General features: G+C 35.0%; 1 long non-coding RNA gene across 1 annotated transcript; it reads right to left on the bottom strand.

Annotated features, from left to right (window-relative positions):
• Positions 1-15705: 15705 nt before the first annotated feature.
• On the bottom strand, positions 15706-21918 carry LOC127509652 (uncharacterized). Its single transcript, XR_007929337.1, has 4 exons — positions 20527-21918; positions 19817-19976; positions 19461-19521; positions 15706-16462 (listed from the first exon to the last, which is right to left on the bottom strand). It is a non-coding gene; the product is annotated as an uncharacterized LOC127509652 (long non-coding RNA).
• Positions 21919-21964: the final 46 nt, after the last annotated feature.

Here is a 21964-nt window from a genome sequence, read left to right as displayed (position 1 = left end):
AGAGGGAGTCACTTACTTAAAAATTAAACATGACCCGTTTCTGAAGAATTAACACAATTATCAAACAATTATTTTCTTAGTGTTACATAAATTGTGCTAAACAATCAACAACCAGCATACTGACATTTAAATTACATGAAGAAAACATAGCTAAATTGGAGTCCACAATAAACCATTTTTGGACTTAGTAACTCCTCCTCTCATTAATAATAATCATATTATACAAGGCATGAGAAAGCAGACTATGCAAATGTGGTAATTTACCTCTAACACATGAATGTACATATATATAACATATATAACACACAAATGTTTTAAGTACATTCATAAATGCTTCTATTGTCTTTCAAATATGGTTAAAGTGTACTTCCGAATGTACTGACAAACAATTAATGTGGACTAAAATATACTTGTTGTCAGTTACATTTACACTATAGTTGTTAAGACTTAGTCAGATTTGTTACCTGAATTCAAACTGAATGAATAAAATAAACTTTTAAATAACATTTTTACGTTGAGTTTACTCTAATGATTGCCTAAACCAACACTAAAATATAAGTGAATTTAACTCAATGTGTATGAGTTTACAGTACTCATACTTATCGGTTTACGGCAATCGGTTTCCTCAAATGGTTTGAGTTACCGTAATTTATCGGGTTTTACAGTGTATAATCTAATTAAATATATTTGTAATGACATTTTTTTTTAATAATAAAGTTGCAATTTAGTATATTTAAAATTTATTTCAAAAATCTATCAAAGTGTATTTTAAACACACCATAATGTATTTTAATAAGTACCCTGTAAAAAACTATTTGCTGACTCAACTTGACTTAGTCATATACTGTATAGTTATATATAGTTTGAGAGACTTCCTGATACCATTAATTGTAAATGAACCTACCAGTTGTTCAGATCTGTTCTTTTAAAATATATTTGGATTATCTTTAATGAGCAGCATCATGAGCTGTTTATTTCCCCTGTTTTGTCTGAATGCCAGGTATGGGAATGTAAGGTCATTTTGACATTTCCCTATTTTCTAGACAAGAGCAATTGATACACTGATAGATGTTCTACAGTGAATTTATTATTTTTATTCTAAAGATATCAGTGTGATGAAATCCAAATTAATCACCTGCTGTGATAAAGAGACCTGGAGAAACATTGAAGATCTCCTGTAAAATATCTGGTTTTACAATAAAAGACAAATAACCGCAAACTTAATTTAAATGTATTAGTATTAGTAGTAGTATCGACCTAAGTTATTAACTAAAAATCTCAGGGGGTACTTCAAGTAAATATATTATGTGAAATAGGTTTAGCTGGAAAAACAAACAAACTAAAAAAAATAACTGTGGGGAATCCCTGCTGTTACAAACTGCTCCAAAACTAGGGTTGGAGATCCAAATGCAGCTTTACAAGACAAAAGCCTTAAAAAGAAGCAGCGTGTATGCATGTTCTGCACCCGCCTATAGGCGCATATTACTAATGCACGCTCTTTAAATAACAAAAAAATACTGTGCCATTGACTTTAGACCAGGTTTCAGTTGGTCAATATCGCAGTCTATTTCAGTTGCCTCAAAATAGCAACGCATCAACAATGCGCCTGAACACACCTTGTTTTCAGACCAGCACGCCCATGGGTGCACAAACGGGTGCAAATGGATTTGCTATTTAAACAACGTGGTACTGGACGTGAAAATAGTAACTGCGTCGGGCTGAAACTAGCAAAAAAACACTGGCGCTGCATTGCACCGGGTGTATGATAGGGCCCACAGCAATACATGGTTAAATGACTCACTGAGTGATAATTCAAATTGTGTTCATCAGGAGCTAATTACTACACTGTAAAAAATTTCCTGTAGAAATTACAGTAACTTACTGTAAATTGAACTTACAGTAAAAATACTTTATTAATATTTACAGTACCATTTAACTTGCTGTAAACGTATTTACAGTATAGTATTTTTTTTTCTGTAAAACATATAATGATTTTAGGGTCTTTTCTCTAGTAATATATTTTAATACAATCAAAAATATATAACTTTACACTGTAAGATTTCCTGTAATTCGTTGTCCACTGTTTCTATTTACTATAAAGCTGTACAAATTGTAAATTACTGTATTTTAACAGGTCTCAATAAAAAGATAATGACAACTGTATTGCGTTTTTAATTTTGTTTTTAATTGTTCAAATGTAATACTTGAAATAACATTTTAATATTCTTGCAGATTGGACTTTCAGTTTTCTTCACAAACTCTGATTTTCCCAAGCCTGCAGTAACATTTATACATAAAAGTTTAATATTACAGCATTTTAAAACAATTAATGAACAAATTCAGTCATAAGAACAATCTTAAAAACTTACAAATTTAAAATAACTCTCCACAGTGTAATGTGTTTGCTCTTATAGCTTAAAGGGTTAGTTCAGCCAAAAGGAAAAATTCTCTTATCATTTACTCCCCCTTATGTTGTTCCAAACCCGTGCGACCTTTGTTCATATTCGGAACACAAATTAAGATCTTTTTGATTAAATCTGAGAGCTTGCTGTTCCTACATTGACAGCTACGCGACTACCACATTCAAGGTCCAGAACGGTAGTACAGACATCATTAAAGTAATCCATGTGACTCCAGCGGTTTAGGCTCCATTTTAAGAAGTGACGTGAGTGCTTTATTTGCAAAAAAAAAACAAAACAAACATAATTTACCACTTTATTTACAAAAATTTTGACCTGCAAACCAGTAGGGAGAGCATCACGAGGCATGTGTGTTGACTCGAGAGCTGATGTAGTTCTGTGAACGTGCTTTGGATAATATTATTTTGAAAATAAAGCGGTAATTTTTGTTTATTTGCACAAAGCAGTTCATAAACTGATGTTAAACCACTGAGTCACATGGATTATTTTAATGATGTCTTTCTAGCTGGTCTTGACCTTGAATGTGGTAGTTGAGTAGCAGTCACTGGAGGGAGAGAAACCTCGTAGATTTCATTAAAAAGATCTTAATTTGTGTTCTGAAGATGAACAAAGGTCTTATGGGTGTGGAATGACATGAGGGTGAGTAATTAATGACAGAAATTTCATTTTTGGGTGAACTAACCATTTAATCGTTTTGCCAGCTGAAAACCAGAAACTCCTTAAAGGGTTAGTACACCCAAAAATGAAACTAATCCCATAATTTACTCAATATAAGCAAGCCATCCTAGGTGTATATGACTTTGTTTCAACCAAACATATACCGAGTTATATTAAAAAATATCCTGGCTCTATAAGCTTTATAATGGGAGTAATTGGTTTTTTGATGCCCAAAAAGTGCATTCATCTTTCACAAAAGAAATACATACGACTTCAGGGGGTTAATAAAGGCCTTCTGAAGCAAAGCCATGCGTTTTTGTAAGAAAAATATTAATATTTATAACTTTATAAACTATGACTGGCTTCGGGTAACAGTCGTACACAAGTCGATTCCGGCGGAAGAGTGAACTCTGACCTGACGCATGACGTATTGGCGAACGCGGAAGCACAGAGGAAAGAGCAAAACTACTCACGTACGGACGTTACTGGAAGCCAGTTATTAAAGTTTATAAAGCCATAAACATGGATATATTTCTTACAAAAACTCATCGCTTCCCTTCAGAAGGTCTTTATTAACCTACTGGAGCCATGTGGATTACTTTTATGATGAATGGATGTGCTTTTTTGGGCTTCAAAAACCATGGTACCATTTACACCCATTATAAAGCTTTGAAGAGCCAAGATATCTTTTAATATAACTCTGTGTTTGGCTGAAAGAAGAAAGTTATATATACTTGAGGGTGAGTAAATTATGGGATCATTTTCATTTTTTGGGTAAACTAACCCTTTAATAAAGGAGGATACATGAGGGTTCAGGCCAGAGTTCTTCCTTTGCACCATCTTCCCACTTCTTTTGCTGAAATGGAACTTTGAGGAGCACTTGCTGTTGTCGGGGTTAATCATCACAATGAACCTTTACATATAAGAAAGAATTCATTAAATCAGTTGATGTGTAAAAACATTTTTAAACATTAAGACAAAAATGAAAATTGTCATCATCTACTCACCCTTATTTTGTTACAAACCCATAAGACTCTGATTCATTTACAGAACACAAAATTAATTAATATTCTTCTCTTTTCATTTTTGTCTATTCAGTCAATCAAAGTTTTATAGTGTCAAGTGCATAAAGACATTGTAAAAGTAATCCATATGATTTGAGAGGTTTAAGACACATAATTGGTTCTCAAATTTGAGAATCTGTATACTGTATTTATGTGCTATGTATTTGGATGACCAATGTTTGTATGTGAATAAAAGTCTTATATCATATGGATTGCTTTTAATGCGTCTTTATGCACTTATTTAAACTGGAATATTTTGGTTGAGTGGACTTTAAGTGGCTGGACAAGAACGATAAGAGACTAAAAATATCTTAATTTGTGATGAACAAAAGTCAAGTGTTTGGAACAACATGAGGTCGAGTTAATAACAAGTTTAATTTTTAACTGCACAGATAGATTTCTCAAAATCACATTTATGCTTTCTACTGAGGTGTGTTGAAAATGATGAATAACTGTATACTTATGACTGCCAGCAATCAGACATTCAACTTTTACCACCTTGAATGTGCCATTTTAGGTGTCCATAAATACTGGCGAATGTAATGTTAGTCGACACGATTGTAACAGCCATCAACGCCACATTTAGAATTCAGATCGCGTTGTTCAGATCTGTTCATTATTTTTGTGGGCTTGCTGTGTTTGCACTACATATGCAACGTAGTGCAAGGAGGCTTTGGAACGAGCATGGGCATTCAGAAACCGCACACGAAAAACTGGAGTTCACCATGTTTTTGTGCTTTTTGGCATGATTAATAACGGCGTGTAAATGTCTCCACAGAGATGCCACAATGTTTGCATACGAACATTGCGGGTTTTACTCTAGCAATAAATGCATGCTGTACATTCATATGGGGCAATAAGTTAAAGCCAAGCGATTATATAGAAATTAAAAATCACAAAAGAAACGACTGACTTTAAACTAAACCCACAAAAGCTAGGTTTGTCACAGTTAACATGTACACTCACCTGCTCCCAACGTAGTCAAATCCAAGACAGAAACCAGTTCATACTTTGATGCTGATACAAATTATGTTAAGAAAAAGCCTGAATATTTGTACACACCTTTGCAGCTGCCAGGTTCTTGTATCGGTGTCTTCCTTTCCTTCTTTCTCCAAGCAGAAATATGAGCCTCTCTGTGACTGGTCAGGTTTCGCGCTCATTTGTTTTTACTGTATTTCGATTTACAGTAAATGAAAAAAACTGTATTTTATTGGCGCCAATGGGATATTTCCCATAATGCAACTTTAAAATACAGTAACATACCGTATAACTGTTCTACAGTAAAATACAGTTCATATTACAGTTAAATACTGTGTAATTTACAGAAATTGCTAACAGTGTAGATATGCAATGTTGTCTCCTCAGTTGTCTCTTCAGTTGTCTATCAAGAAGAGGGACTCCTTGGTACTCCTGGTCTCTTTGGGACTCCTGACTCCTGGTCTTCATGGAGCATACTGGTCTTTATGTGGTCTAACTGTAAATTTCCTTACTCAGACATACAATAAAATGTTGGCAAACCTCTGTACTGACCTAAAAAGATACTGTAGAAAAAAATATTTTCATATAACCTATGTATGTCTCAACTGTTAAACCACCAATAAAAAGAACATTTATACACATTTATGAGAGTTTTAGGCTAAAACATTCTCTGTATAGTGAGCATTGTTGAGTTGTATTGTTTATGTTACATATGAATTGGAGGCACAAAACATCACATCAATGAGATGTATAAAATACAGTGTCATTAACCTGTCTGATAATATGATATTGTATGTGTTCTCCATAAATGTGTTTGCATTCCCCCCTTTCAACACAAAGAGAGACCAAAATCAGTTTTTATTTTTTTCCAATTTTTAAGCAATTTTTATTCAATAAAAATATATTATTTCATTTATATTTTTGATGTCTTGCTGAACAGTGCTGAAAAGTAATCAGGGTGTCAACAAATTTTGCTCAGTACTGTGATTGACAAGTGTTTTTCCTATATACAAAACTGCTCAGTTTTTCCACCCCTCGTTGTGTTTTAAAGGGAGCCGTTTGTGTTGTTTAGCTCCCAGTAGAGGAGAGAGCTGAAATCAGCATAAATCATGTACTCTACATCTTTACTGCTGCTTTTGGCAATAACCTGTGAGTGTCTTTAACAGCAACTAATATAAAACAGATATAGATATACAGATACCAACTGTATATTTTCATCGATGTGTGTATTGTTATTCTCTCTTGACAGGTGTGGAATGTAATATTGTCCTCACTCAGCCAAACTCTATAGTTCTGCAGTCGGGACACTCATTTACTCTCACGTGTGAGGTGTCTGGATATTCTGTTACCGACAATAGCTATGCAACAGCCTGGATACGACATCCTGCAGGAAAAGCTCTGGAGTGGATTGTGCACATATGGGGAGGTGGAGACATATACAAAAAAGACTCGCTGGTTCAGTATCTCCAAAAGTGACTCCAGCAACACAGTGACTCTTAATGGAAAAAATCTACAGACTGAGGACACAGCTGTGTATTACTGTGCCAGACGACCACAACATGAGAAAACAGCACAAGCACTGTACATGAACTACTATAGTCAACAAACAAAAAAATCTCATTCATGATTTTATAACCACCATTATATTATCACTTATGTATTAAATGTTTTATTAACAAAATTCGGGAGGAGCACTTTCAAATGATCCTTCCAATCATCACGTCACTCCAACCAGTTGTCAGCAATCAGTAATCAACATGTCTACCCAATCAGCATAAGTGGAGGACATTATAAATATGCAGTTGAATCACCTATGTTCCTCGACAGTTTCTCAGCATCCCTCCACCACCCTGTCTCCTCACACTCGCCTGGTTTTCTTCCTAACCAAATCTCACACTCACCTGATTATCTTCCTAAGAATACGGGGGGAGTACTCTGGGTTCGGGCCAAATACCGAGCTCGGAGCCCTCTCCTCGGACAGCACACTAAATATGCATATATTTATTCATCTGACTTATTTGTAAGTGTGAACTCGTGAAGTGAAACTTAAAGGGATAAAAAAAAAAAAATTCTGTCATCATTTACTCACCCTCACATAATTCCAAACCTGTGTGACTTTCTTTCTTCTGAGGAACGCAAGAAGAATGTCTTAAACTTGTTTTCTTTGTATGAAGAAAGTCATATAGAACTGGAACAACATCAAATCAAAGGTAAGTCAAATGATTTTTTCTGTGAACCATCTCTTTAATGTTGCCTAATGAGCTTTTATGAGTGTATTTTGTCCAGCTCTAAGCCAATACAAATGACATTGAAGCCATAAATACAAGCAATGAAATTAGATGGATGTAAACTAGATCAACACTCGAGTAATGTTATTATCATTACTGCCTGCATAATGTTGTTCTTAGCTCTCCTCTTTGTGATTCCTATACAAACCAAAGATGCAAACTGAAGTTACAAAATCGTATCCTGATTTAACTCAGTTAATAATATGCAAATGTTCACCATCCGCATGAGAGAATAAGAGTGTCAGTTTCCTCGAGTACAGGATCAGTCCACTAACACTAGGACAAAAGCTGTGTGGATGTCCTGTCTGACTCTGAAATCAATCATGAGTCAAATTCTACTCATTTTATGTGCTTTTTTACCATGTGAGTGGATTCATTCAGTCACATCAGAAAAGTTAATCTTTCTGTTGCTAACAGTAATTATTCAAATATTTATATAGAAACTGATGAAATGAGACTGACTCTCACAGTATGTTGTTGTCTTCTACAGATGTTTCTGGCATCTCTCTGACCTCGTCTCCTGCACAGATTAAAGCTCCTGGTCAGTCAGTGAAGTTGTCCTGTCAGATCTCTGGATATGCCCTCAAAGACTATGGCACAGGTTGGATCAGGAAGCCTCCTGGAAAAGCCATGGAGTGGATCGGGATCATATGGGGCGGTGGATCGATAGGCTCTGGAAATTCCTTCAAGAGTCGCTTCACTATTTCCAGAGACACGGACCGGAATGAGCTGTACTTAGACATCAGCAGCCTGCAGACTGAAGACACAGCTGTGTATTACTGTGCAAAGACAGACACAGTGGCTCAGCTCAATGTGAGAAAGTGACAAAAACAGATCTGCAGATCATCAACACAAAAATCAACACAATCAGTGCCTTCTTCATGCCTATGATCATACTCAGACACATTACCACAAACACACACACACACACACACACACACAAACACACACACACACACACACACACACTGGCCTGAACGTTAAGGCATCTTAGATTTCTATTTTGAGTCTGTGAAAAGACATACTATTTGTTGTTATATTTTGGTTAAACAATGAATTATATGAATTTTATTATATGAATAATAAAAAAAAAAACTGTATAAAAGTGTATTGTAGACATGTGTCACAATGCTAATATATTATATAATATAGTCTAGTATAGCAGCAGAGCTCCACAAGAGGGAGTCACTTACTTAAAAATTAAATATGACCCGTTTCTGAAGAATTAACACAATTATCAAACAATTATTTTCTTACAGTGTCACATAAATTGTGCTAAACAATCAACAACTAGCACACTGACATAATTTAAATTACATGAAGAAAACAGCTAAATTGGAGTCCACAATAAACAATTCTGGACTTAGTAACTCCTCCTCTCATTAATAATAATAATCATGTACAAGGCCTGAGAAAGCAGACTATGCAAATGTGATGATTTACCTCTATATAACACACAAATCCAGCTCACTGTTCACTGTCCAGTGAAGAACAGGAGCAGAATTTACATTTAGCAAACGTTTTGACAATGGTGTCAATGAGCATCTGGCATTTCATATTTGTGGTGATTGTATCTCAACAAGGTAAATTTGACATTTGTGTTATTCTAGAAAACAGCACTATGATAGAAGCTCACTGTTAATATGATTTATGTCTTTTATTCCACAGGTATCAGTGGTGATGAAATCCGATTAGATTATGCTGTGTCTCCTGCTGTGATAAAGAGACCTGGAGAAACAGTGAAGATCTCCTGTAAAATATCTGGTTTTACGATGACAGACTACTACATGCACAGGATCAGACAGAAGCCAGGGAAAGCTCTGGAGTGGATTGGGAGAGTAAAATACGTGTGCAACTCCATAGCTGCCCCTGAAAAACAAACTTCATCCACTGTTCCCTTAACGCTGGGTTCTTTGTGAAGCTAAAAAAGGTAATCTTTCCCTCACAACCAAAAACACACTCCTTTGGTGACAGGAGCTGCATCTCATTTCGGAGGCTGCGTATCCCGACCGAAGCGCGTTTGATGGTCTTGCTTTTGCTCTGGGTGGTGTGTGTGTGTGCATGCTTATCAGGGAGAAGTGCATATACAAGGAATTCCGCCCTTTATTATGTGATAAAGGGCCATACTCGGGAAAAAAAAATGGCGAGACATGTCCACAACAGGAAGTTGTATATATTTGGCACAGAAATACTCCGTCATACAGTTGTGGTCAGAATTATTGGCACCCTTGATAAATATGATCAAAGATGACTATACAAATAAATCTGCATTGTTATCCTTTTGATCTTTAATTCATAAAATTAGCAAAAATCTAACCTTTCATTGAAGGAAAAGAATTGAAAGTGGGGGGAAAATCACATTATGAAATAAATGTTTTTCTCCAAAAAACATTGGCCACAATCATTGGCACCCTTTTATTCAATACTTTTTGCAATACCTCCTTTTGCCAAGATAACAGCTCTGAGTCTTCACCTATAATGCCTGATGAGTTTGGAGAACACCTGACAAGAGATCAGAGATCATTCCTTCATGCAGAATCTCTCCAGATCCTTCAGATTCCCAGCTCCATGTTGGTGCTTCTTCTCTTCAGTTCACTCCACTCATTTTCTTTAGGGTTCAGTTCTGGGGACTGGGACGGCCATGGCAGAAGCTTCATTTTGTGCTCAGTGACACATTTTTTTTTTTTTATTTTGATGTTTGTTTTGGATAATTGTCCTGACAGAAGATCCAAACACGGCCCATTATAGGATTTCTAGCAGAAGCGGTCAGGTTTTGATTTTTTATCTGTTGGTATTTGATAGAATCCATGATACCATGTATCTGAACAAGATGTCCAGGACCTCCAGCAGAAAAATAGGCCCACAACATTAAAGATCCAGCAGTATATTTAACCGTGGGCATGGGGTACTTTTTATCCATGTGTGCGCCAAACCCATCTGGTGGGTTTTCTGCCAAAAAGCTATTTTTTTAGTTTCATCTGACCATAGAAGCCAGTCCCGTTTGAAGTTTCAGTCTCGTCTGACAACTGAATATGCTGGAGATTGTTTCTGGGTGAGAGCAGAGGATTTTTCTTGAAGCCCTTCCGGACAACTTGTGGGGATGTGGGTTTGATCATTTTTTTAGGCTTTCTGAGACTCAAGACTCAACTAATCTCTGCAATTCTCCAGCTGTGATCCTTGGAGAGTCTTTGGCCACTCAAACATTCCTCCTCATCGCACATTAGGACAATTTAGACACGCGTCCTCTTCTAGGCAGATTTGTAATATCTTTAGTTGATTGGAACTTCTTAACTATTGCCCTGATAGTGGAAATGGGGATTTTCAATGCTTTAGCTATTTTCTTAGCTAAAGCAGATTTGTATTTATTTGTTTCTAACTTTATTTTTCTTTCATCCAACTTAAAATTTACTGTTACTGACCAAATAAAAAAATAGACTTACAATCTGTCCATACTACAATTGAAGCTAGTTATTCTAGTCAATCATTTTGAGTCTTACCTTCTTTTTTTTTTTTCAAAAAAATTTTTTTTCTTGCCATATTCAACATGCAAATTAAACTTCCCCTCCCTCTTACAATTGGCATAACAGACTTATTTATGTCTGTGTTTCATGTGGTGTTCAATATTTCAGCTCAACCTCTGAGTAATCATGTTTTGTACATTTATTTGTGCTACATGTAGTTAAAAACAGTATAGCCTGAAGTGTTACCAAAATATCTTTAATGTAGCCTATCAACAAAATAGTAACGCATAAGCAATGAAAGATTGTATAAATTATAAGTAAATGTGGACTACACATACTCATGACAGAAATAAAGTCAGGTTGATACAACCATATTTTATATTGTTTAAGACTTGAATAGAAAGTTATTTTTGATAACACATTTTTATGTTACCTGACAAAGCATTTATTACATTGTGTGTCACATTATCATAATATATATTACATCATTATGTATATATAATTTATATATTATATTCATCTGATAAACAGGGTCATCACAGATTAACACTGAGGGCAGCAGATTTTGTTTAGTTTTTAAGACCCTCCCTTATTCAAATGAAGTCTGAAATATAGTCTGTTCTCTAATAAATGCTTTGCTTTTTAAAAGCTTCTTCACACACCAGAAACATAATTTTTGCATGGAACTGCATTGGTCTTAGAGGAAGATGAATCTGAGTTATATTATTATATTTGTACTGGTTTCATGTAAGTTCAAATCTGCTTACCAATCTCATTAAGCAACCTTCTAAATTTGAATATTTTAAAACCAATGCTGTTTTAATTATGTGAACATTTCGTCTTCATTGGCCACTTTCCTACATTTTGTAAGTTTTGTTACAATAGGACACATGTTTTTAACAATATGCAAACTAAATGACATGAAGAACATCCAAATATAATGCATATTCTGATGAGTTAACGGAAGGAGCATGTTGATCGGAAATATGAAGTTTAATTTTCCTAAAGTAAACACTGAAAATAATTTACTGTAAGTGTAAAAATGAAGCATGACTTCACAGTCCCATAATATTATTAGAACATTCCAGTGATCTATGTGCAGTAGTACAGAGGGTTCCCTTTCTCTTTATATTTAAGCTACTAGGTGGCACTGTATTTTTTTTCTCATCACAATCCATTCATCTAAAATCCATACCTCCACTTCTCCCATTCTGCATCATATTTAAGACCTCAAGAGATAATAGAAAGAATCAGCTGTATCTTCAGATGTGAAGTCTGAAAATCGAAGACACCGCAGTCATACAACAAAAACAACAACAGCTATAAAAATGAATAAAGTCACCAAAGCAAAATGCCATTAAGGTATGCATGCTGGGAAATTGTAAACCCTAAATATAATATTGTTTGCTCAAGACAACTCAGTTAAATTGTTAACATTTGGGGGAATATGGATGGTCTAATAGAATTCAATTGGTTTATATTTTTTAATGTTTTCCGAAATGCTTGCTCATGTGAGTCTCTTTTAACTGAGTCAGAAATGTTTTGATCTTTTCATGTAATGTCCTCATCCAGCTTATGATTGGATCATTGTTTCACTGTAAAGAAAAAAGAAAAGGAAAAAAAAAAGTGACAATGTGCAAATGTTGCTTTCTGTATTTTTTTTTTTTTTTTTTTTTTTCTAATCTAACCAAATCTATTTAGACTGAGTTATGTTTTTCTAAATAAATATTTCCTGTAGCATATGGTGCTATATAGCAATACCAGTGGGTTTATTTACCAGAGAATGCATGATAAAATATGATAAAAATGTATATCGTGATTGCAGTTTAAGTCACTTTTGGGGGAAAAAGCATCCATCTGCTAAAAGCATCAATGTTATTGAATAAAATTAGTTAAATTGGATTAGATGTTGCTACATTAAAACACACACACACACACACACACACTGGTTTCCATGTTTTATGGGGACTCCCCATCACAAAAAACTTTCTGCATTTTTACATATTCAACACCATTTAATCATTTAGTATAATTAAGCTGTTTTCCCTGCAGGGGGACCACATGGACAAGGATTTTGGATATTGCCGTCTTTGTGCGGACATTTTGTCCCCATAAGAGGGTTTACCAGGACGGACACACACACACACACACACACACACACACACACTTGACAAACTTATGAAAATATTAGCCTAATTTATAATTAATTTACCAAGCAAGTTATTGCAAGTTATACTCTCAGTGTACAAATTTACTTTTTGTTTCTTTTTTCTTTTTTTATTTATTTATTTATTTATTTATTTATTTATTTATTTATTTATTTATTTATTTATTTTTTGTTTGTTTGTTTTAAGTCAAAACAGTGATGAATTCAAAACAGAGAAGATTGCAAACCCGTATATAAACGCTAGAGGGCGAGAAAGCAACATCTTGAGACATCGACACATGACATTCAAAACGACTGTTGATTTGAAAAAGATATATATGCAGCAATATGGTCGGCTATTTACAGGCTGTTTTGTTTGTTTTTATGGGGACTTGATATAGATTATTTGTGAATTTACTAATGTGTTCCCTCGATAAATCGTGCGCACGTTTTAGTAAATCGAGAGGACGAATTAGTAAATCGTGATTTAGCCTACTATTTTTTTTTCTTGCATGTCACATCTGGGGCTCCGTACGAGATTCCGATGACAAGCAATTTTGTCTAAATCCATTCCCACAAACCCATGATGAGAGATTTTTGATGTAGTAGGCTAGTTAAAAACGGAATGCAATTAAATGTGAATGCAATTACATTTGTTGCAGAATTTGTAAAGAATGACACATGACATGCTGGCGCTGGTTTTTGCACTTGTGTGTGTCACAGTGACTGGGGTGGCACAGTGATAAAGCCCCATTCAAAAACTGTTCGAATAAAACCCATGACATTTTTTTTAACAATTATGTAGATCCAGATTCGTGGACCGTGCATGCATTATTACAGTATTTCTCAAACGATTTGACACATTTCTCCAAAGTAATGTTACTGCTTTTAAAATAGTTAACAGTGATTTAAACACACACTTACCTTTGCCAAACAATTCAACTTTACTTGGCTACTGCAAAATAAAACACTGCGTTTTTTTTCTATTAATGCATTTATTAAAAGTAATACTAACATCAAAACTACAGCCATACTGTCTATTGATTTTAGAACATTTTCAGCTGTGGATGTACAAATACACTAACGAAAATACACGTTTATTTGAATGTTTTTCCAACAGGTTTTGTTATATGGGTCATTGACAAATAAAGCTTCAAAAAAAGGTATTTTAAAAAATCTTTTCAAAACTGATGAAATGCACAAACCTTTTCACTCTGCCACAAGGATCCGTTGATTTCCTCTGGATGTTCCACTTGACATTTTTGAACAGTGTTTTGATCTGTCTGCATTGACACCATTGTATGCGAACTGAACTGAGCTGGATGATGACATCACTGTTTACTCCAGTGCTGATATAGATAAATTAACTAATAACTATTGATTCTTACATCGGAATTAATCAATACTGAATTTACTTAAGATGGATAATGACACCATTTTCTTTAAGAGCTGCTGTGCAGCCAAAATGTTATAGCTACCAGTTATCACTGTAAAGCTGCTTTGACATAATCTGCATTGTTAAAAGCGCTATATAAATAAAGGTGACTTGACTTGACATTATCAGGCTTAAAAGTGCTGTATGCGATTTCTCAAATTAGTTGTTGAACACTGTTGATATTTGAAATCAACCCAAACAAACCTCGTCATTCTCGTCATTGCTGCGCCTCCAAAACCTACTCCAATCCTAACCAGCCTACTCCGAGTCGGTCTCGAACCCCGGCCAGATCGCTGCTGGCATGCGAAGCGATTGCACTGACAATGACGCTAAACACCTCATTCTCAAGCGGTCATCACTGTGCAGTACTTTAACTGCAAAACTCTCACTGTTATATATGGAAGCCCGTTTCCGCCACAATTGAGTAAAAAATATAATTCTGTAAGTCATAATAATGGGAAACTTTCTCATAATTATGATTTAGTATCTCATTATATTGACCCAGATGGCACACGTACGTCGCGGAGACGTCTGTGAAAGATCGTAGCATCTGCTAAACATCGCATTCGATCGACCGTTTTTAGTGGTTAATGAGCCGTCGTCCTTACCTCTATACGTCTATACGATGAATCTTCAACATTTGAAATTACATGCTGCCATGCAGCGCCGGATCGGCAGATCAGCAGCTCGCTTGATTAAGTTGTCTGCATGGACGTGACAAAGCGGGGTCTATTCTTTAGTCGCGTCGCGCCGTTCGCATCCAGTGTTGACATGGAAATATAAAACTAATTATATCAAATACATACATTGATCTGCATACAATTTGACAAGCATCGAATTCATATTGTGTTGCATTTTTCCCCAACGAGTAGCCTACATAACGTGTAAAAACAACAACAAAAGTAGTTATGCCTATTTTGGAGATTCTGCATTGATAAGTTTCACTGATACATTTAGTTTTACATATTGCACTTACACTTAAATAGCTTTTTTGCTTTCGGCTCAGAATAATCAAAAAGGCACTCATATAAGCACTGCATTCATGGATTTAAAATGCTTTAAATGATTCGCAAAGGGTGACATCATCATAATCTGGTTACAAATCAGTATATATAAATTAAAATACTAATAAAAATACAAGCTCATATGAACATTTTCTGGAACCCATCATGCACAACAGTCTGTAGTTTGTTTATCTAACCCTTTGTTTGTTTGATCCCTCATTAGACAAAAAATACATGCAAAAAATTGCCAGCCAAGTTGAGGTAAAGCTCGTTTCAAACTGTAATTCTACCTTCTTATTAGGTGTGGTTCACATAATTTTGTTATGCAGAAAGCATAAATTAGACCCTTCTTAGCCTACCATGCTCTGTATAAGGGGTGATCCATGGCTTTGTGTAAGATGGTTCTTTGACTCATGCACTGAAATAGTGTAACACCTACCAATTTTCATATTCATATATTGGTCCAAATAATGATGCTTACAAACTCCAATGAGCAAGCCAAATGGTGACAACAGCAAAGAAGACCCTTGTTGATGTTTGAGGAAGAATGAGGAAGAAGCCTTTGGAGGAAACACGCTACACAAATGTTCATTTGGTTCATAGTGCCTTACAGAATCAATGATACTAACTTCCCACAGTTGATTATGTCCCAAAGTTGATTGAACATTAAAAAAAAAAAAAAAAAATCTTTCAATAAAAAAAAAGAAAAAAAAAGACACTTTAATGTAGGAACTGCTGAGAGCATAAAGGTAAAATATTCACACAAATAAGGCAAACTGTTTCACAGGGGGGTGAACTTTACTCACAACATAACACACAACAGCCTCTACATAACACCAGTCTCAAATAAAGATTATAATGAGCTCTAATAGAACATTCCATAACATTTGCAATGGACAAGGTGCAGACACTGGTTATGGACTGCACTTAATGAATCTTGGGTGCCAGATGTGGGAATGAAGCTGGGCTAGCGGTAGATCTGTGCATCTAGTTTGAACCATCTCCAAAGCTGTTTGGTGGAGAAAAGAAATGGAAAAGATGTTAGAGTATTTTATAAGAAATAATGTACAAGTTTACTGTGGGTTAAAATACTTATTTCTCACAAACAATATTGGGCAGTGAACACCATGTACAAAGCAGCAACATGCACACATTCCTGTGAACAACCTCAGTACTAGATACCACACAGCAGCTGTGCCAATGAATTCAGATTGATGAACATGATTCTCACAATATTTATATATATATATTTTTGCTCATTTACCAGCATTTCTGTGAAAGCTGAGTAACGAATAAAACTGAACAATGCTCTGACTACCATACAATCAATTTTTATATAAGAGCAGGAGATATTAGATGATTGACAGATCTAAAACATGCTCTCATAATCAAAACAATCGCACACATGGAAGAAAATGGACAGTGATCACAGGTCAAAAAAAAAAAAAAAACCCTCACTTTTTCACTAGTTTAGGGTTGGGCGATATGACAAAATATAAAATATGACAATATATATCATGGAGACAATGAAAATGTCTACTCAAAGATTTTGCTATATTGTTTATATCAGTGTTTCCCAACCTTTCTTTATTCACTTTTGATAAGTAAATAAATTCCACAGCACATCACTACATAAAAATATAACAAAACTGCACACAAATTAATTGCTTCAAATGGCATATAAAAGTAGATGATATATTAAAAGTAGTACTCGCATTCAATGTGAAACTTGAGCTTTCAGGTAGGAACACAATAAGGTCATAGTATGATGTTGTTGGTGATAAAAACAAATTTATATATTGTCGCTGTCGGGCAGAAACCTTATATTTAATTAAACGCTGTTGTCAAAGTTGGTATTGTGGCTTTATACATCTATGGTCAAACACTTGCACGTGTCATAATATTATCATTTTATGAAAGTCAAGCTCAAATGGAGTTACAAAGTTTTTGACCTGCGAATGAAAGAGATATATTGTCTGTCACGGGAACAGCCACATCGGAGACAGTAAGTGCATCCCATTACGTTTTCATCAACGTACAGGATGTAAAGTTTATTGTAGTTTATGGGCGCTCCATTTCATTGTTGTTGAAATCTCATAATCAAAACCTCATGATATGATCAAGCGCTACACAAAGGATATTTAAAACTGTATGCTTCAACTAGATGGCAAAGACAAAGATAATTCTCGGCTCTTCAAATACAAAAAACACTAGCTTTAATGGACAGTTTTTCTTGAGTAAAGAAAATCCTGTACTTACGCAAACCTCAGTTCTTTATTTTACCCTTGCACTGCAAACAAGCAGAGATCTCAGACTCCAAACTTTAAGGGATGACCAATAGTATAAATTTTATTAGCTCATAAGTGATACAATGACAAAATATAGAGATACATGTTTCAGCCCAATGGCGTGTTGATATATTCTTATTTGTATATTCTCATTTATTTTTACTTTTTTTTTTGGGGGGGGGGGGGGGGGGGGGGGGGGGGGGATTTGTTAATTTTCCACAGCACACTGGTGTGCCGTAGCACAGTGATTGGGAAACATTGGTTTTTATAGTGGTATGCAAATATATATAAGGGACAGGACAGGAATACTTAAAGGGATAGTTCAAAATTCTGTCTCAATAGAGAGCTGTCATCTGCTCATGTAAATAGAAGTGGCCGTCCTGAGGAGAGCTCAAACGTGGGCTCTCATCAAAACTGTTGATGAGAGCTCCGGACGGAGTGCGAGCGCAATCCCGTGAAAGGCAGTAAAGAGTGCAGCACATATCTGTGAAGGAGAGCTGTGAGGGTGCGAATGACAGATCACGTCTCCAATTTTTTTGCGGTTTAATAATTGTCAAATACACTCAGAAACAATGTCACAATGCCCATCTTGGTGAGTATTAACATAAAACAGTTCAGGAAGAATGTGACCGTGCATTTGTCACGTCTTAAAGGGACAGTAGCCGAATAAACGTGCCGTTCTCTATGTTGTTAATCAAACAACAAAAGACAAAGAAAAAAAAGAAAAAAAATCACTTACTGTTCTTGACTGATTAAACTTCTGTAACTTTAATTGATTAATCTGGATTTCATTTTTACAATGAAGATTATCCAATGTTATTTTACATTTGATTATTTTGTTTCTTTATTCAGTTTATCTGAGTACTACTGTTAGACCAACCTGAAAAAAAAGCAGTCCATTTAATTTCTATCTTTATTATATTGTATTTATTTGTGCTATTGTTAGTAATTTGTTCATTTGTTCTTATTTTATTACTGTTTACTTGTCTTTTTTAAATTCAATGTTATACAATAAGAATATAATTACAGCATTATTACTTTGTTATGAAGCTATGGCAGTTTGTTTTGCATTTATATTTATATTACATGTGTTTTCAGGCTACCATCTTTCATAATTTCCATAGGTTTGTCCACCTTTTTCCTACGCCCTACAGCGCTTTGCAAGAACTATGGGTGTAACTTCCAACTCAACTGCATTGTGTTCCACTTAAATTGTGGGGCATTTAAATATTCAGGGCAAGAGATTTAAAAAGAGAGAAAATTACAAATGTACATTTTTAAATATATTCTCATAATTTTTTCAGGATTAACCTATAAAATATTTTTTGGGAAAAAATAATAAAATTGTTTAATAAATCTTTATGCTAGTAAAAATTAACTACCAGAATAAAGATATTTTAAAATGTCTTTGACATAATGGTGATAAAACTATATATTAATAATAATAATAATAATATATATATATATATATATATATATATATATATGGCGGTAATACCGCATATCGCGATATTGAGCCACTCAAAAATACCACAAGGGAAATTCCTTAACCGCGACAGCCCTAATGTAAAGGGGAAAAAAAAAAAATTTAAGCCTAACAGTACTTTTGCTATCTGACACATTTGAAAGGCTGCTGTCTGGTGTAGACATGGTGTAAGGAAAAACAAGGTGCAAAATATTTATACATGTACAAGGGGTGTAATGGTTCAAATTACTCACGTTTTGGTCTGTATCATGGTTGAGTCACCGTAGTCACCACTTCGGTACTCTTCGGTATGTGCTATGTTAAGAAAAAAAGAGAGAGAGAGAGAGAGAGAGAGAGAGAGAGAGAGAGAGAGAGAGAGAGAGAAAAAGACTACTGTCAAATAAAAATAAAGAAAAGTGCAAATAATCAAACTACAAGCAGTAGCACAAATAAATACAAAGCAAAAATATAAATTAAATGAAATAAACAAAGCAGTGCTTTTCAGATTTTAAGGTCTTGACAGTAGTTTTCAGGTACAGAAATTGAATAATCAAACACTCATATCGAACAAAGTTTACAAAGAGTGACTGTTTTGTCCATGTTTTTTCACCATTGCTGTTGTAACATTGCTGTTGTATTGCTGTTGCTGTTCACCATTGCTGTTGTATAAAGCCAGAATGTTCCCAGACAGGATATTTTTATGATGAAGATTGTTCTATCAGTGGCTTGTCTCCTTCCACTGCCATGCTGAACCGCAACACACTAATGAACTGTGAGGAACAAAAGTTAGCAGAACTCAAAACATTGTTTTTTTTACCAAACCATATTACAGATAACATTCAGAATGATTTGAGATTAACCGCAGTGCGAATGTGTGCCGAACCGTGAGTGGAGAATGGTACGGTTTATTTTTGTTAAACGAGAACCGTTACACCCCTAATATGTACATGTACCTTGTATTGTGCTCTAAAGATCAGTTTTTGTTTCATGGAGCTCGGACCATACCGAGCTGAGATACCGAGGCTTCTAGAAATGTCCGTATAGCCACAATTTGTTGCGAGCCATGAGACAAGCACAGCCACCGTGGTTAAAATAAAATAAAAATCTAATGGTTTTGCAATACCAATACAAAGGTCATCAAAAAAAATAAAAAAAAATAAATAAATAAATAAAAAAGAGAAAATGGCCAAGCAACCAACTTTACAATTTTTGGACCGCCTGACCAGTTTACTCTTGTACGGTGAAAATCTGTGGATAAAATACAGTCATCGTTTTTGCAGTTTAAAAAAAAAAAAAAAAAAAAAAAAAATTATATTCTACCTGAAAATGTAGTTTGTGGGAGAAGAGACAACTGGACCTGTAGCAAAACGATGGAATTCAGATGGCCAATCATGGTGGCCTCCATACAAAGACCGGTTGCCGAAGAGTGTCAGGATGATGGAGGCACCACAGCCAAACATCAGGCCAGATTTCTGAATCAGGTAAGCAGAATAAACATTATTAAAACAGATGGCAAAGTCTCAAGTACATGACCTCCAATGGCTTTCATAAATGAAATTTAGGAACTTAATTTCTATCAGCATATTTTAAAAACATTGCCCCCCCCCAAAAAAAAACAAAAAAAACAACAACTCGTGCTACATTTGACAAACTTAAAATCAGAAATGCCTGGAAAATTAATAAGATAATATTTTACCTGATGTCAGAAAGTTGAACCTCCTTAAAAGAATCTACTTTAAGCCAGTCATTAAATATGAAAATCTCATGAAAAATTACTAAATTACATAACATACAAAATACAAAACAGACAAGCAAGAAAATGCATGGGGTGAACACCCACCTAACATTCAAAGTATAATAAAAAAAAATAAAATAAAAAAACACAAAAATTACACATACAAAAAAAGCATACGAGTATGGTTCTTCAGTGGATGTGTGGAGAAGAAACATTTATTAAGCTTTATAAATACAGTAACATTACTAAACGCTCATTACGTGCCATTGGGGTTCCTGCATCCAGCTCAGTGACACGTCGCGAGGCCATTCATAAATCACGTGACCACAAACCATTTGTATCAGATTACCGTTATTCATTCATATCAGATGACCGTTGTGATTTACTACAGTACACTCGACCTATTGACCCCTCAACATTTCTTTCGCAATTTACCTCAGTAATCTGTAAATACTAACATTTGTATATATAGCGTTCCTGTTTATTAATTACGCGTTCGTTTTTTACATATTTAAAGTTTTATTTGGTTAAGTGGGCTTTAAGTTTTTTTTTTTTTTTTTGTCAGCAAGTTGTTGGTAAGTATTAATTAGCCTTTTGACATCATAACATATGTTGAAATTAATAACAATATAATAGATACAACTAAATACCATAATAATTACAAATACAATAATAACCACCTCACCGAAAAACCGTTAGCGGTTCCGAATCTCCCCGAAAAAAACAGCGGTGACGTCCTGTTTACATGAGCGCCATTTAACCGACATGGTCCAACCACAGGTCAGGGCGGGAAAATTTGAAGCGTTGCTCTACTTCGATAACTATGATTGGTTTAGCCCACCAGCGCTGAGAAAAGTAACATAAGCTTTAGCAGCGGCCTGGATGACATAGGCTTACACTGATTAAGTTTAATAAACACTAAACTAACGAAACCATATGAACATGCGATAATCATTATGTAGACAAGTTCAGAGGTGTGCAAACTCGGTCCTGCAGAGTTTAGCTTCAACTGGTCTCCACACC

The sequence above is a fragment of the Ctenopharyngodon idella genome, chromosome 3, assembly GCF_019924925.1.
Source record: "Ctenopharyngodon idella isolate HZGC_01 chromosome 3, HZGC01, whole genome shotgun sequence".
Classification (NCBI taxonomy): Eukaryota; Metazoa; Chordata; class Actinopteri; order Cypriniformes; family Xenocyprididae; genus Ctenopharyngodon; species Ctenopharyngodon idella.
The sequence above is the reverse complement of the archived record's forward strand: the minus strand, read 5'-3'. Positions and strand labels throughout refer to the sequence as shown.